The 13,967-nt window shown below is 45.7% G+C and overlaps 1 non-coding gene across 1 annotated transcript; it reads left to right on the top strand.

The window, feature by feature from the left end:
• Nucleotides 1-9,167: 9,167 nt before the first annotated feature.
• LOC112314109 (small nucleolar RNA SNORA38) lies at nt 9,168-9,296 on the top strand. The gene has a single exon (XR_002975775.1). It is a non-coding gene; the product is annotated as a small nucleolar RNA SNORA38 (small nucleolar RNA).
• The last annotated feature ends 4,671 nt before the right edge of the window (nt 9,297-13,967 follow it).

Below are 13,967 nucleotides of genomic sequence, written 5' to 3'. Positions count from 1 at the left end.
GAGATTAGTTCCTTTTGATCTTTAGCTGTTCCCTTGGGAGAATTGGCCCTTCTCCCAGAGGGAACAGTTAGGTAGTCAAAATCACACAAGGCCCTTGGAATGTGGCCTTGGAATGTTGGTCTAAAATATATTTAGTCAGAGCCCCGAAAGTGAGACTTTGGAATCCCACCCGTGGGAAGCATGCATCACTCGGAACTGTTCCCAGATGAACCCCGACCACTGCTGCCTCTTGGGATTCCCCGGCATCTGTGTTCCAGTGTAGGTGATTTCCTGTCTGGTGATGGATGCTCTTGATTCTTGCTTTTCTTTTTGCTCTCCCTTAATAAAGTGCTTAACTATTCACCTTTGACTTGGGGTCTTTACTGTTTGCGAATCCGAACCTCTAAATTAAATGGCCACAATCTCACATGTGCCCCTTAACGGCACACTAGGCCTTAAACATAGAGTACAAACCCTAAATTGTCTTACACCATTAATCTAGGACCAATACAAAAGGCATTATGGGAATATAGAAACAAACTTAAAGCTACCAACACTAACAAGTCAAACCAGGGGCCATAGTCTATTTAAAAAACCTAGAAGAACAACTACTCTAAGCCTCAGCTACAACCCAGATGAAAGGGTCCTCTTCAGGTCCTACTAAACACCCCAACTACAGCAAAGCCCACAGGAATAGCCACTTAGGTCCACCTGTCTCACTTTAAACCTGTGTCTTGTAAGTACACACAGGAACCACAGCCTGAGACGTATGAACGCGTATGAACCCATCAAGGACCTCAAAGTCCTCTTCAACAGACAAAAAAAAGCTGTTACAGGTAAACAACACAACAGCTAGGCTTTAGTAGAATTGTCTTTCTCACATTTCTAACACTCTTTCTACCAGCCTGTCAATATGCTCAGCCTCCTCCCCCTGAAAGGAAATTTTCTATCCCTATTGGATTTAACCCTTGTCACACAGAGTCCCAGGTCTTCCGCTCCACTAATGCTTTTGTCAAATTCATTGGCTCCAGGACACAACAATTACCATCAACACCTGGGACCTGAGGCTTTGGACATCTATTAAGGACTGATGTACAGGCACTTCCCTCCACCTCCTCTGCTGGTGAGACCGCAGGGTGAACTGCTTCCCACACATGGTGCAAGAGAAAGGCCTCTTCCCAGTGTGGATTTGCTGCTGCTCCTTCAGGGATGAGTTATAGCTGAAAGCCTTGCCACAGTACCCACACTCGTCCGGCTTCCTGTCTGTGCAGAGTTTGGAGGGAGGATGGAGTCTGGAAGTACCTGAGTCCTTCCCACACATGGCGAATGGGTACGTCCTCACTCCTCTAGGTCCATCTGATCTCAGTGGGGCCAGCATGGGGCTTCGGTGGACAAATACCTTAAATTTATGACATATAGGGGCTAACACTTGGGACATGTCCAAATGCCCCACACAGGTCCCTGGGCTCTCCTGTTGCTGCCCCACCCATTCATGACATGTCCCCTATCCATCACATGCAGAACCCTGGACACCATCCCTCAGGGGTCCTTCTGTAACCACCGCAATGGATGGTCTGTCTTCCCAATTGTCCTCCTGTGGGTCTGATTCTTTCATGGCAGGTCTAGTCTCCAAGTCTGAGGGGAGGGGGAAGAGACGACAACACATCTGTAGTTAACCACACTGGGAGGGAGGATCTTCCCAAGACATAACAAGACACAGCCTGAGAGCAGGGGACACCTGTCATGGGGACAGAGAGCGAGGGGAAGCAGTGAGCTGAGACAGTAAAGTTGAGGGACATGAGCAGAGAGCAAAAATTATCCTCTTGGGAGTGGGTACAGAGGCGATCAGCAGAGCTCAGAGCTGGGAGGAAAGACCCTTAAGAGAAAGAGGAGGGAGATGGGCTTGGAGGAGCAGATCAAAGGCTCCTGCAAATCCAATGAGGGCTCAGGCCACCCAGCTCCTCATTTCCAGGCCCAGTTCTGCACATCCCCAGCCAGCTGTGCTTCTCAAACTATCGACTTTTATTACACAATAAAGTAAGAGCTGACTCTCATGTTGGTGCTGGTTGTCCTCTGTCTCCCCACTGGCCAGCCAAGCTCTCTGCTTCCTATGCTGCCCAGGAGCAGCCTGGTCCTGGCTGGTGGCTCCTCACCCTCCTCTTTGCACACTCGTCCCTCCCTGCTGACCACAGCCACTCTAATCCCCTCCTGTGTGTGTCCCATGGGATCCTCAATCTCTGTTTCTAGTCTGGGGAGACTAGAGTCCCTTTCCCTACACCTTCATAATACAGGGTGCTGTTATTCTTTTTTTTTTAAGCCTCAGCTGAGGATATGATTAGAGAGGGAGGAAGCCGGTGGAGAAGGAGAGGAAGAGGGAGAAAAACATTAATGAGAGATAGAAACGTCGATCAGTTGCCTCCCATTTATGGGAGGAAATTCCAACCAACTGAACCATACTGAGCCAGGGCTGTTATTCTTTTTTAAGAGTTGTATTTCTGTGACTTAATTTGTATTTCTTTGACTAGTAGGAAGATTTAAAAATCCTTGGAGCCCTAGCTAGTGTGATTCAGTGGATCGAGTGCCGGCCTGTGAATTGGAAGGTCACTGGTTGGATTCCTGCTCAGGGCACGTGCCTGGGTTGCAGGCTAGGTCCCCAGTTGGGGACGTGTGAGAGGCAACAGACTAACGTTTCTCTCACACATTGATGCTGCTCTCCCTTTGTTTCGCCTCACTGCAAGCCAATCCTCCTGTGTTTTGAGTGCCCACCAGGAACTCTGGGCTCACCTTGGTCTCCTCTGTCTTGGGGCCACCACCACGTGATGAGGGAGCAGTACAGGCTGGTCGGTGGTTAACAGCCTGGGCTCAGGAGTCTGGGACAAAATCCTGGCACTGCCCCACAGAGCTGGCTGTTTCCTTGGACAACTGTCTTAACCTTTCTGAGCCCCTTTGTACAATGGACCTCCTTGTACGGCCCCCTCTGTAGCTGTTACGAGGTAAAATGAGGTCAGGCATGTGTGATTCCACCGCGTGGAATGGCTGCAGGAAGATCTCGGAAATGGAAACTATTGCTGCTATCATTAGATTAATTGGACATTTCATGTATATCTTGTATATAGCTTTTATTATTAATACTATTTTATTTATTATTATTTGAGTCTTCGCCCCATTCATCCTTTGAGAAAGCCCAGTTAATAATTTCTTTTTCTTTAACCACTTTGTTGAGGTATGTCTGGCATACAAAAAGCTGCACCTATTTAAGGCAACACGATGTGATTAGTTTGCAAGTAAGTACACATCTTCGGTTCGCAGACTGGTGCTCAATCCATTGAGCCACACCACCCGGGCCTAACTAAGTACACACCTTTGAAATCATCAACACTAACGAGGCCACAAACTCATCCACCACCTCCCAAAGTTTCCTCCTGCCCTCCTTTATTTTTGTACTTATTTTGTATTAATTCTTAAAATATAACTTCTGCTGAAAGTCTTACCTAAGTCTTCCCTGACTAATGAACTGACTCAATCAACTTTTTCCCAGGAGGGCTACATGCGCCGAGCAAGCACACCTGCTACCACAGATGAACATCAAAAACGTGAAGCTCAGTGAGAGCAGCGGGACACACAAAGCACACAGTGTGTGATTCCGTTTACAGGAAATGACCAGCCCTGGTCAAGTGGCTTCGTTAGTTCGAGTCCTGTCTGTACAACCGAGGTTGTGGGTTCTGTCTCCAGTTGGGGGTGCATATGGGAGGCAACCGATTGATGTTTCTCTCTCACATCAGTGTTTCTCTGTCTCCCTTCTTCTCTCTCTAAAATCGATAAACATATCCTCCAATGAGGGCTAAGAAAGGGAAAAGAAAAGGAAAGAAAAGAAAAGAGAAAAGAAAAGATGTGTCCAGAATAGGCAAATCCAGAGGAAACAGTAAACAACTGGTTGCAAGGGGCAGGGAGGTGATGGGGAGGAATGAGGGCAGTAGTTCTGCTCGGGGTGATGAAAATACAGGGTGGGGCAAAAGTAGGTCTACAGTTGTTCCACTGGAAAATAACACAACAATTAATAAATGGTAATATAAGAATAAACCCGGCATTTCAGGTCCTCCCAACTGGTCAACCTAATTTTGCCCCACCCTGTATTCTGAAATTGACCGTGGTGATGATGCACAACCAAAACCCAATGGACGTACACACGCTGTGGTGTGTGGGTCACATATCAATAAAGGTGTTATATAGAGGACATGACAAGCCAAAGCTCATGGGTAAGGGAACTGACGTTTACACAGTAGAACAAATTCCAAGTGGATAGAAAGGATTCAAAAGTTCACTGTTAACACCCAAATGATAAATGGAAACAAGGGAATGAGTAGGTGGTGAGTGGCAGGCGGAAGGAAAGGTGCTTTCTCTGCTTAAAGACAATGGGAGACACCAGAGGGGAAGAGACTGACAGAATGGACTTTAAAAATATGCAATGCTTTTGGACTTTAAAAAATTATAAAATAAGTTGATACCCTGACTGGCGTGGCTTGGTTTATTGCACAACATCCCACAAAGCGAAAGGTTGCCAGTTTAACTGCTGGTCAAGGAAACAGCCTAGTTGCAGGTCTGGTCCCGACTGGGGCATGCACGAGAGGCGACCGATTGGCGATTCTCTCTCACATGGATGTTTCCCTCCCTCTCTTCCTCCTTCCCTTCCCCTCTCTCTCAAAAATAAATAAATAAAATAATTAAAAAAAATAAAATAACTTGAAAAACAAAAAGCAAACCAGGAAGAATATTTGCCACAAATATGTACACACACACACACAGTCACTTAATCACACTCTATTTAAGACATTCAAGAATGCTAAGATTCCTGTAGACTGGTAAAGCGTAGGATAGATAATTTGTCCACCCACAGAAAGGGCCAATAAACATTTTCTAAAAATCAAACCTCACTAATACCACAAATGATGTTACTCAGAAAGAGAACACGTGATATCACTTGTCAGAGAGTGGGGAGGGAGTTACATTTCGATTGAAGGGTGAAGGCGGTGCCAGCTTTCCCTGGGAGACATGAGTACCCACAGGTAGGTATGGGTGGGGGGGTCTGTTAGCCCAAATCCTTATCTTGCTCTAGACTCTGTTTGTTCATAAGTGACTGGGGCAGGCAATTAACCAAAGTTGTTTTATGGGCTTTTATCTGGGTACTGTAGACCCCTCCCTTTCCCCCTTCCAGGCCTTGAAATGAACACACAGTCCTAAGGTTTTCCCTTTCCTAGCTAGTGGAGACGACACACACAGACTTACAAGGGCTCCCCGGCTTCCAGCGCTACCATAGTTTTCCTTGTTGCTCGGGATGCCTGGCTGCCTTATCAGACCAGGCTCAGAATTACTGGGTCAACGGGTGAGACATGTCTTCCTTTGCTTTTAGCCTCTTGTATTAAGTTCTTTGTTAGACTGCAATGGTGAGAGCCCTGCCTTTATTTCCCCGCTGGCCACTCACTCCTAGCTGCTACAATGTATTCCCTAGCAACCAGGACACTAGCCTTTGACCAGCAACAGCAACGCGGTCTCAGAGTTCTTCCTATGCTGTCTCCTGCACCAAAGCCACCCTCCATTGTAAGAGACATTGTAACCTGTGTAGAATTCTTGCTGAGTTTATTTGAGCAAAACTGATGACAGTTGCTGGGAAGCGAAATCTCATCGGACTGAGAAATGCTCAGAAGCATGGCAGTTTAGCACCTTATTATATACACTACCATCCAAGGAGGAGACGTAAGGGTAAGTGTAAGGGTCACCAAAATGCCAGGGTGCCCCCACCCAATGCAGGATTTGAAAGAATTCACAAAGAGAAGAAAATGCAGAGGGCAAAGTGTTTTCACTTTGCAGGAGTGGAAAGGGGTCTAAGAGCATGAGAGGCGGCGGTAGTGGTGAAAGCTTGGGGCTGGAGCTTTACTGGGTGATAGAGGGGGAGAGGTAGTCCTGGCAGTTAGTGGTAAATCAGGAGGTTTCAGGTTTCAGTGCAGCTTCAGTTTGTTTCGCGGTTATCGTGTGGTTCAGGGTCCTGGCGCTCTGGTCTGGTCTGGCCTGTTTGTGTAAGTTTTAAAATACCTGTGTGGGATGGCGGAGTCGGGGAACGCTTTTAGTAATCTACCCTGTCCTGAGAATAGAGGCTTGGAGAAACAAGTTAATTATGCCTGGTGGGCTCAAGGAAAGAGAGAGCTAGTGCTGGTAGAGAGGGCCTTTTTTGTTTTTGCAAGGGGGTTACATGAAATCCGTTGGTGATAGAATAGGGAGGCAGGAGAAAGCAAAGTGGGGAAACCTCTGGGATTGTATAAAGGGTAAAGTGAAAGACACATCTTACACATAGCTGGGTACAGGATAGTAATAGTCCACAATTAACATGGCAACAACAACAGGGGATTTGTGATCTCAGCTCTGGTGTGGTGGTTGTGCCCGAGGGCAGAAAAAGCAAAGTTACCTTGACATTCCAAAGGTATGTTGTCATAGATGAAAAAAGAGGACAGGCTCAGTGTAGGGAAAGACACCTTTGTTAGGGAGAAACATCTGCCTTGGACATGACTACCCACAAAGAACTGCTTTTAGTTAATAAGTTTTAATTTCAGACTCTCTCCTCCATTGCTATAGCTATACAATACTCATCTAGATTGGATCCATATATGATTCTACCAGAGGAATTATCAGGGAGGTGTTCTTGGACTGGATGCATTTGTCATAATGGGTTCTTTGTAATAGATATTAACCCCCCCAAAAGTATCACAGCTTATATTGATAGTGAAACCAGAAAAGCTGATGTTCTTACTGCCTGTCACCTACTAGACCCAATAAGCAGAGACAGGAATTAAATCTTTATGGGCACTTTATTCAGATGGTCTGAGATCTGAGAAGATGGCCAGTTTGGCCCTGGCTGGTGTGGCTCAGTGGCTTGAGTGCTGGCCTGCCAGCTGGAAGATCGCGGGTTTGGCTACCTGTCGGGGCACATACGTGGGTTGCTGGCCTGGTCCCCACTTGGGGGCCAGCAGGAGGTGACCAACTGATGTTTCTCTCCCTTTCTTTCACCCTCCCTTCTGCTGTCTCTGAAAATAAGTAGATAAAAATCTAAAAAAAAAAAAAAAAGACGGCAAGTTTGTACCCTAACAGACTGTTCAATTCCATTTTAAACTGACTTTTTTTTATAAGGAGAAGAAAAGTGTAGGTAAGGGGTTTGGAATTCAGGGAAAAGTTAATCAGATAAAACCTGCAGCATTCTTTCCTGTGTCCTGGGCTGTGGTCTTTGTCTGTGTCCTGGGTATTGGGTGTCTCACCCTGGAGCACAGTGGCTCAAATACCATCTTGATTGCTTGCAGTCTTTGAGGCATAAAGGTGGAACTGCTTATGGTCTCCTGGAGCGGAGGTGAGTCATACCTTCAGTTCCTGAAATAATAGCATTTTACTTGCATTGATTACTGTGCTTACTAGCTATTACCTGAAACTAAACTTTTTCTAACATTTAAGTCCCCTGTCAATAATAAGAGAAGCCCAATGTGTGGCCAACAAAGCATTACCTTCATTATCCTAACTAATAATTAGAATACCATTGTCTAGTAGGTAGGAGAGATTAGCAGGTTAATTTTTTTTAAAGATTTTATTTATTTTTAGAGAGAGTGGAAGGGAGGGAGAAAGAGAGGGAGAGAAACATCAGTGTGTGCGAGAAATATCAATTGGTTGCCTCTCGAACACCCCCAACTGGGAACCTGGCCCACAGTTCAGGCATGTGCCCTGATTAGGAATCTAACCGTCAACTTTTTAGTCTACAGGCTGGCACTCAATCTACTGAGCCACACCAGCCAGGGCCCAAGTTAAATTTTTCATATCAAATAAGGGAGAGGGTATGGGGAGACAGATATTGTTTCCATTAGGAAGCCATAAAGAGGGTAATAACAATATAAAAATCATTTTATGAACATTCTATCAATAGAAGCATCAATTTGTGAGCATCCAGGTCTTGTTGGTATCGTCAACATTGGCATGATAACATGACAACGAGGGGCTTTGTGGTCTCAGCCCTGGTGTGGTGGTGGTACCCAAGGGTGAGGTGGAGGGGAGGGGAAGTTACCTTGACATTCTAAAGGTATGTTTATCATAGATGCAAATCTTGCTTCATGGACTCATTCTGACTTTTGTCCAAAAAATGTGTTTATTTGTTTATTTGACAGACCTAGCCAGGCCTAGGAGGAATGGAAAATCACCAGGCCGGAAACTACACTGTGGGAAACTGCCTGCCCACCCTACCCAGAACAAACAAATGTTCGGCTAAGACTGGGGTCTGGGGTTGGCCTATCCAGCATAACAGGATGCAGCTTTAACTTGAGCCTGACAAGATGTATCAAGAACAATGGTCACCAGAAACGGTGCCCAGCAACCAGCTCTAGCCAATCAGACTCTGACACCCCAACCAGTTACCCTTCGTGGGTTTTTGCACTTAAAAATCCTGCCCTAAGAACAACCGAGCGAGTCTTAACCTCTCTTGGTTGGCTCCACTTTTCCCATGTTTCCTTGCTAATTCACCCTGCTCCTTAGCTTGCTGTGTCCGTGCAGTTTCTTGAGCGACTCCAACCTAACATTATGAACTGTTTAAAAAAAAAAAAAAAAAAAAAAAGCCCTGGGTAGATGACTGGGTTGTTTGGAATGTCATCAGGGTTTCAGGTTTGGTCCCTGACCAGGGAGTGAGTGTGCAGCCGGCAACCCACTGCTATTTCTCTCTCACATCAACGTTTCTCTCTCTCTAAAATCAAAAATATATCCTCGGTAGGGATTAAAAGAAAAGAAATAAAAGAGTAATTGTAAAAAAAGGGATTTGGAGACAGGAAGTCCACCTCTGAGAGGTGGAGATTTGTAGGGTCTTGCTTGTCTAGATTCCCAACACCTGACACACAGCAAATCAGCAACTGTACAGAAGTGGGAGCCAGTCTGAGTATTAAACACAGCAGCTCACACACTTTTGTGATGCGCAGGTGCGGGCAAGGCCACAGGGCCAGGCCGGCCTTCAGAGCCCTCAGTCAGCAGCCATTTTACCAATGTTCACAGAAGCAGCTCAACTAAGTAACAACCTGTACAAAAGTAGTGGTATTTCTTCTACTGCTATGTATATATATATTTATAGAGTTACATAGAAAAGTATATGGATATACTTTTTAAAAACACAAATAATACCCTCTTACAAAGACGTGTAGGTTTCCCTGTCTTTGGATGCCTAAGAACTGGAGGCCAAGAAACATGGACTTGGAGAAGTCTGTGGCCAGCTTGCTCCCTGCAGGCTCAAGAGCAACGATCCCATACAGGAAAAAAAGAAGAGCAACATGAACATGAAAAGATTGAAGTTAATTTTAAAATAAATGGGCATATAGTCTCAGTTTTGCAAGGTGAATAAATCCTAGAGGTCCGCTGCTGTGCAAAAGTGTCCTCTAATTAATGATACTATCTCGTACACCTAAAACTGTGTTAAGAGGGTAGATCTCATGCCCTGGCTGGGTGGCTTGGATGGAGCATCACCCTGTACACCAGAAGACTGTGGGTTTGATCCCGTTGGGGTGTGTGTGGTAGGAAACTGATCAATGTTTCTCACATCGATTTCTCTCTCTACCTTCCTCTAAAATCAATAAAGATATCCTCCAGTGAGGATTTTTTTAAAAGGGGTGTAGATCTCATGTTCAATGATTTTGCCCACAAGAGAATAAAATGCCATTTTAAAGGCAAAATATTAAAAATGTAAGCTTTCTATTTTCTGCAGTGTCCTGCCTCTCTTATGCTTTTATATAACACATGTAATAAATTCCACTGAAGTTGTATTTCTTCAAAAAAAAACAATGGAAAAAATAAAAACATAAATGACAGGGCACAGTAGATACTGTTGTCAATTGTTTTGTCATTTAATGCTGCAACTCAGAGCATCTTCCATTATTGGTATCCTCAGCTCTCCCTCACCATTTCCTACCCAGACAGATTCTAATGTATTTATCCAAACTTCTAAGGACAGATCCTTGGGTGTCGTCAATGTTTCCTCTCTTCCAAGCACGGCTCCACTGAGCCCTGGACTAAAAGGACACTGTCCTGTCCCCCAATATCTACAGAGCTGTCTTCTTGTTATGGGAGAAATGCGGTACTTTTTTTTTTTTCTTGATTGCACACACACACATGTGCATATATATTTAGATTTTATTTATTTATTTTTAGACAAAGGGGAAGGAGGGGAGAAAGAGAGGGAGAGAAACATCAATGTGTGGTTGCCTCTCACACACCCACCCGGACCACAACCCAGGCATGTGCTCTGACTGGGAATTGAACTGGCAATCCTTTGGTTTGCAGGCAGGTGCTCAATCCACTGAGCCACACCAGCCAGGACTGAACATGTATACTTAACAACAGTTTTACAAAGACTGCTAAGAGCACTTCATTATTTTACAGAAGGACCTGAAACATGAACTTTCTATTAATATTCTTACCATAGCACAGCCTAACCTAACTCCCAAAGAAATGCATTGCAATTTGTTTAAAGTTTAAATGCTTAACTGGCAATAATGAGAGGAGAGAAAGCGTAAATTTGTTTTACATAAATGAATGAAAAATAAACTCAAGAAATAGTCAACGAAACTTAATATGGCCTCCTGTGCCCTGAAGGAGGTGGTGCCCGATTCGGAGGGTGATGGCCAGGTCCAGATAATCTATCTGAAACTTCCGAGACCGCAGGGTCATGGAATCGTCGGTCTCCTTTCGGGACATGGTTCTGCCAATCTCCTTTCCTTGATAGCCAGGTCTTTTAATATCCGTAAAAACAATTGCAAAATTGAAGTGTGTGCCCTTCTCCCTAGCTTCCGGGTAGAGTTCTTTTACTAAACTAGTTCTTTCAAGGTGGTGGCAGCCTTCCAGGTGTAGATCTGCAGCTTCGTTGAGGGCACGTTCCCACCAAAGAACACATCCATGTGGTGGTGGCGCCCCTTAGTGGTGATGAAGACGCACAGCAGCAGAGGGAACGTCTTTTTGATTGGCTTCTCCAATTCCGTCTTAATTTCCTCCAGGGTGATGCCGGACTCCACCACCATATCCTCCTGTGGCCTGCTAGATGATCGGAAACTCAGTTCTTTTTGCCAATGCAGTAAAGAATTAGAGATCAGCAAGTCAACTAGTGTGCAAGCAGGATTTATTGGTGGTACATTCTCATGGAAGAGAATGGGCCTTGCTGAGGTGGGGGAGGAAGGCAAGAGCAAGGGTGGCGAGAGAATCAGGTCCTTTGTTCTGAGGAGTTATATAATTGGTGGGATAGGGGTGAAGAAGTTACATATTGATTGACAGGTAAAGGTGGTACCAGCTTTCCTGGGGGGACGTGACTACCCAAACTTAGGTATGTGTGGGGGTCTATTAGCCCCAATCTTTTCAATCAGACTCTATTTCTTCATCTTGTTGTAAAACAGAAACGTGACACGAGGCAGTTAATTAAAGTTGGGACAGTTACCCAGAGTTATTTATGGGCTCTTGCTGCAAGAGGTAGTTACCAGAGGTAGGCAACTAATAAAAGTTGTTTTGTGGGCATCTTCTCTGGGCACTGTGGGCCCCTCTCCCACCTTCCAGACCTTGGGATGAATATATAGTTTCAAAGGCTTTCTTTGCCACATGGTGGAAACGATGCATAGAATTCCAAGGGCTCTCTCCTCCCGTGCTAACGTAGTGTTTCTGATGATGTTGGAACACCTGGCAATATAATCAGACCAGGCTCAGGACTGATGAGTTAGTAGGTGAGACATGTCTTCCTCCTCCTCCCTGCCTTGGTTCACTACCCTACCTAACATTCTCCTTGCAGACTAGAGCTGTATTCCAACGTCACCTTCTGAAAGAAGGCCCACTTCACTGCCAGAGCTGAAACAGCTCCTCTCTTCACTTTCTACCTCATCACCTGTGATCTGTCAGTAATGACCAGGGGCTGTGGTTTGCCCACTGCTGGACTACTAGTGCCTGGAATAGTACCAGACACAGAAGAGGCACTCAAATGCTTGTTAAATGGCTCACTGGTTTACCTGAAGCCTCTCATCTCTTGACATTCCTGCTTATCAGAAGATACAGAAATTCTAGGTCTTCATGTATTAGTCATCCACTTTCTTATTTCTTCAAACAGTGTTTGCCCCTGCCCCCCTGCCCCCCACTAAGTGGGAAAAGAACTCAGGTTCCTTCTTCACCCAGTTACCTCTTCCCCAGCACACACACACACACACACACACACACCTACCACATGAACCTCCCTGTGCCACATCGAATTCAGCAGTGAAAAAACACCAGCTCACACTTGCCTCTCCTCCTCCACTTCTTGCCACCTCTCAGCCCCTTGGGAAAGCAGATGATCACCTGTAAGGGCACATTCCCTTCTAGGCAGCTCCTTAAAAAACTTGGACCAAAGGAAAATTCCTCCTAAGAAATTACATGCCATGGGGGACGTCTATTGGGTAAGTGAGCATCCATGATGAAGGAGACAGGAAATCTATTGAGCCTCCTGTGAGGGTGGTGGTAGTGGTGTGTGTGTGTGGTGGGGAGATGGACAGGTGTAATTTCCTGCCAATATTTCTCTCTGGTCATGGGAGACCAGCACACCCCAGGGAAACCTGTTCTGATAACAGGCATGAGACATGGTTGTACTTAAACCTCCTATGCATCTTAGAAAGTGAGGATTAAATTATTACAATGATGAGTCCTGGCTGGTGTGGCTCAGTGAATTGAGTGCCAGTCTGAAAACTAAAGGGATGTCGGTTTGATCCCCAGTTAGGGCACATGCCTGGGTTGCGGGCCAGGTCCCTGGTAGGGGGCGCACAAGATGCAATCACACATTGATGTTTCTCTTCCTGTCTTCCTCTCTTTCTCCTTCCTTTAACCTCTAAAAATAAATAATTATTTTCAAAATATTTTATTTATTTTTTTAGAGAGGGGAAGCAAGGGAGAAAGGAAGAGAATCATCAATGTGAGAAAGACTGACTGGTTGCCTCTTGCATGCATCCAGACTAGGAACGGAACCTGCAACCCAGGCACGTGTTCTGACCGGGGAATTGAACCCATAATCTTTCAGTTTGTGGGACAATGCCCAACTATGTAAGCCACAGCAGCAAGAACAAAAATAGCTAAGGCTTTAGAGATGCACAGTCCAAAGCAGTAGCCAGTAGCCAGAATTAACTATGAAAACACAAATTAATTAAAATTAAACAAAGTTCAGGTCACATACAAGAATCAACCAATGATGCATAAATAAGTGGAACACTAAAAGCTTTTAATCTCTCTCCCTTCCTCTCTAAAATCAATTTAATAAAATTAAACACTGGTAAAAGTTCAGTTCTGAGGCTGCACTGGCCACACGTCAAGTTCAACTGCCCGTGTAGCCCCCACACGCACAGCACAGACACAGAGCTTTCCGTCCCTGCAGAAGTGCTGGGGGCAGCCCTGCTCCAGGGGGTCCCAGCATGTGTTGTAGGAACCGTGTGTGAATCAGCTCAGGAAACCCACCCAACACCATAGGACGCGTTTCCTTACTCAATCTCCGGGCAGACAAGGACACCGGGGCTCAGAAAACGCCCGCACTGGTCAGAGCACACAGCTGGGGTGTGAGTCTGGGCAGACCGGGTGCCAGAGCTCCTGCTCCCGACCTGTTCCAGTCAGTCACCTGCTTCTTCCTGATCTTGTCAGTGCTGCTGGATGGTTCCCCTTCCTTCCCTCCTTTCCTTGTTCCTCTCCTTCTCTCCCTGACCAAGTTCCTTCCCCTTCACTTGTCGAGGCCCACCACATCTGAGGGGGGTAAGTGGGGGTGGCCTCCAGACCATACAAGCTGATACTGTGCTCTATCTGGGAGTACAGGGCTTGAGAACCACCCACACGCACCCCACTAAGAAGCTGCCTTTGAGTCAGACAGCCTGCTGCGTTCACTGGCCCCTGGATTTTCATCCTGCGAAATATTACAGCTCTGAGCCTTGGTTTCATCAGAG

The sequence above is a fragment of the Desmodus rotundus genome, chromosome 12 (genome assembly GCF_022682495.2).
Source record: "Desmodus rotundus isolate HL8 chromosome 12, HLdesRot8A.1, whole genome shotgun sequence".
Lineage (NCBI taxonomy): Eukaryota > Metazoa > Chordata > Mammalia > Chiroptera > Phyllostomidae > Desmodus > Desmodus rotundus.
The sequence above is the reverse complement of the archived record's forward strand: the minus strand, read 5'-3'. Positions and strand labels throughout refer to the sequence as shown.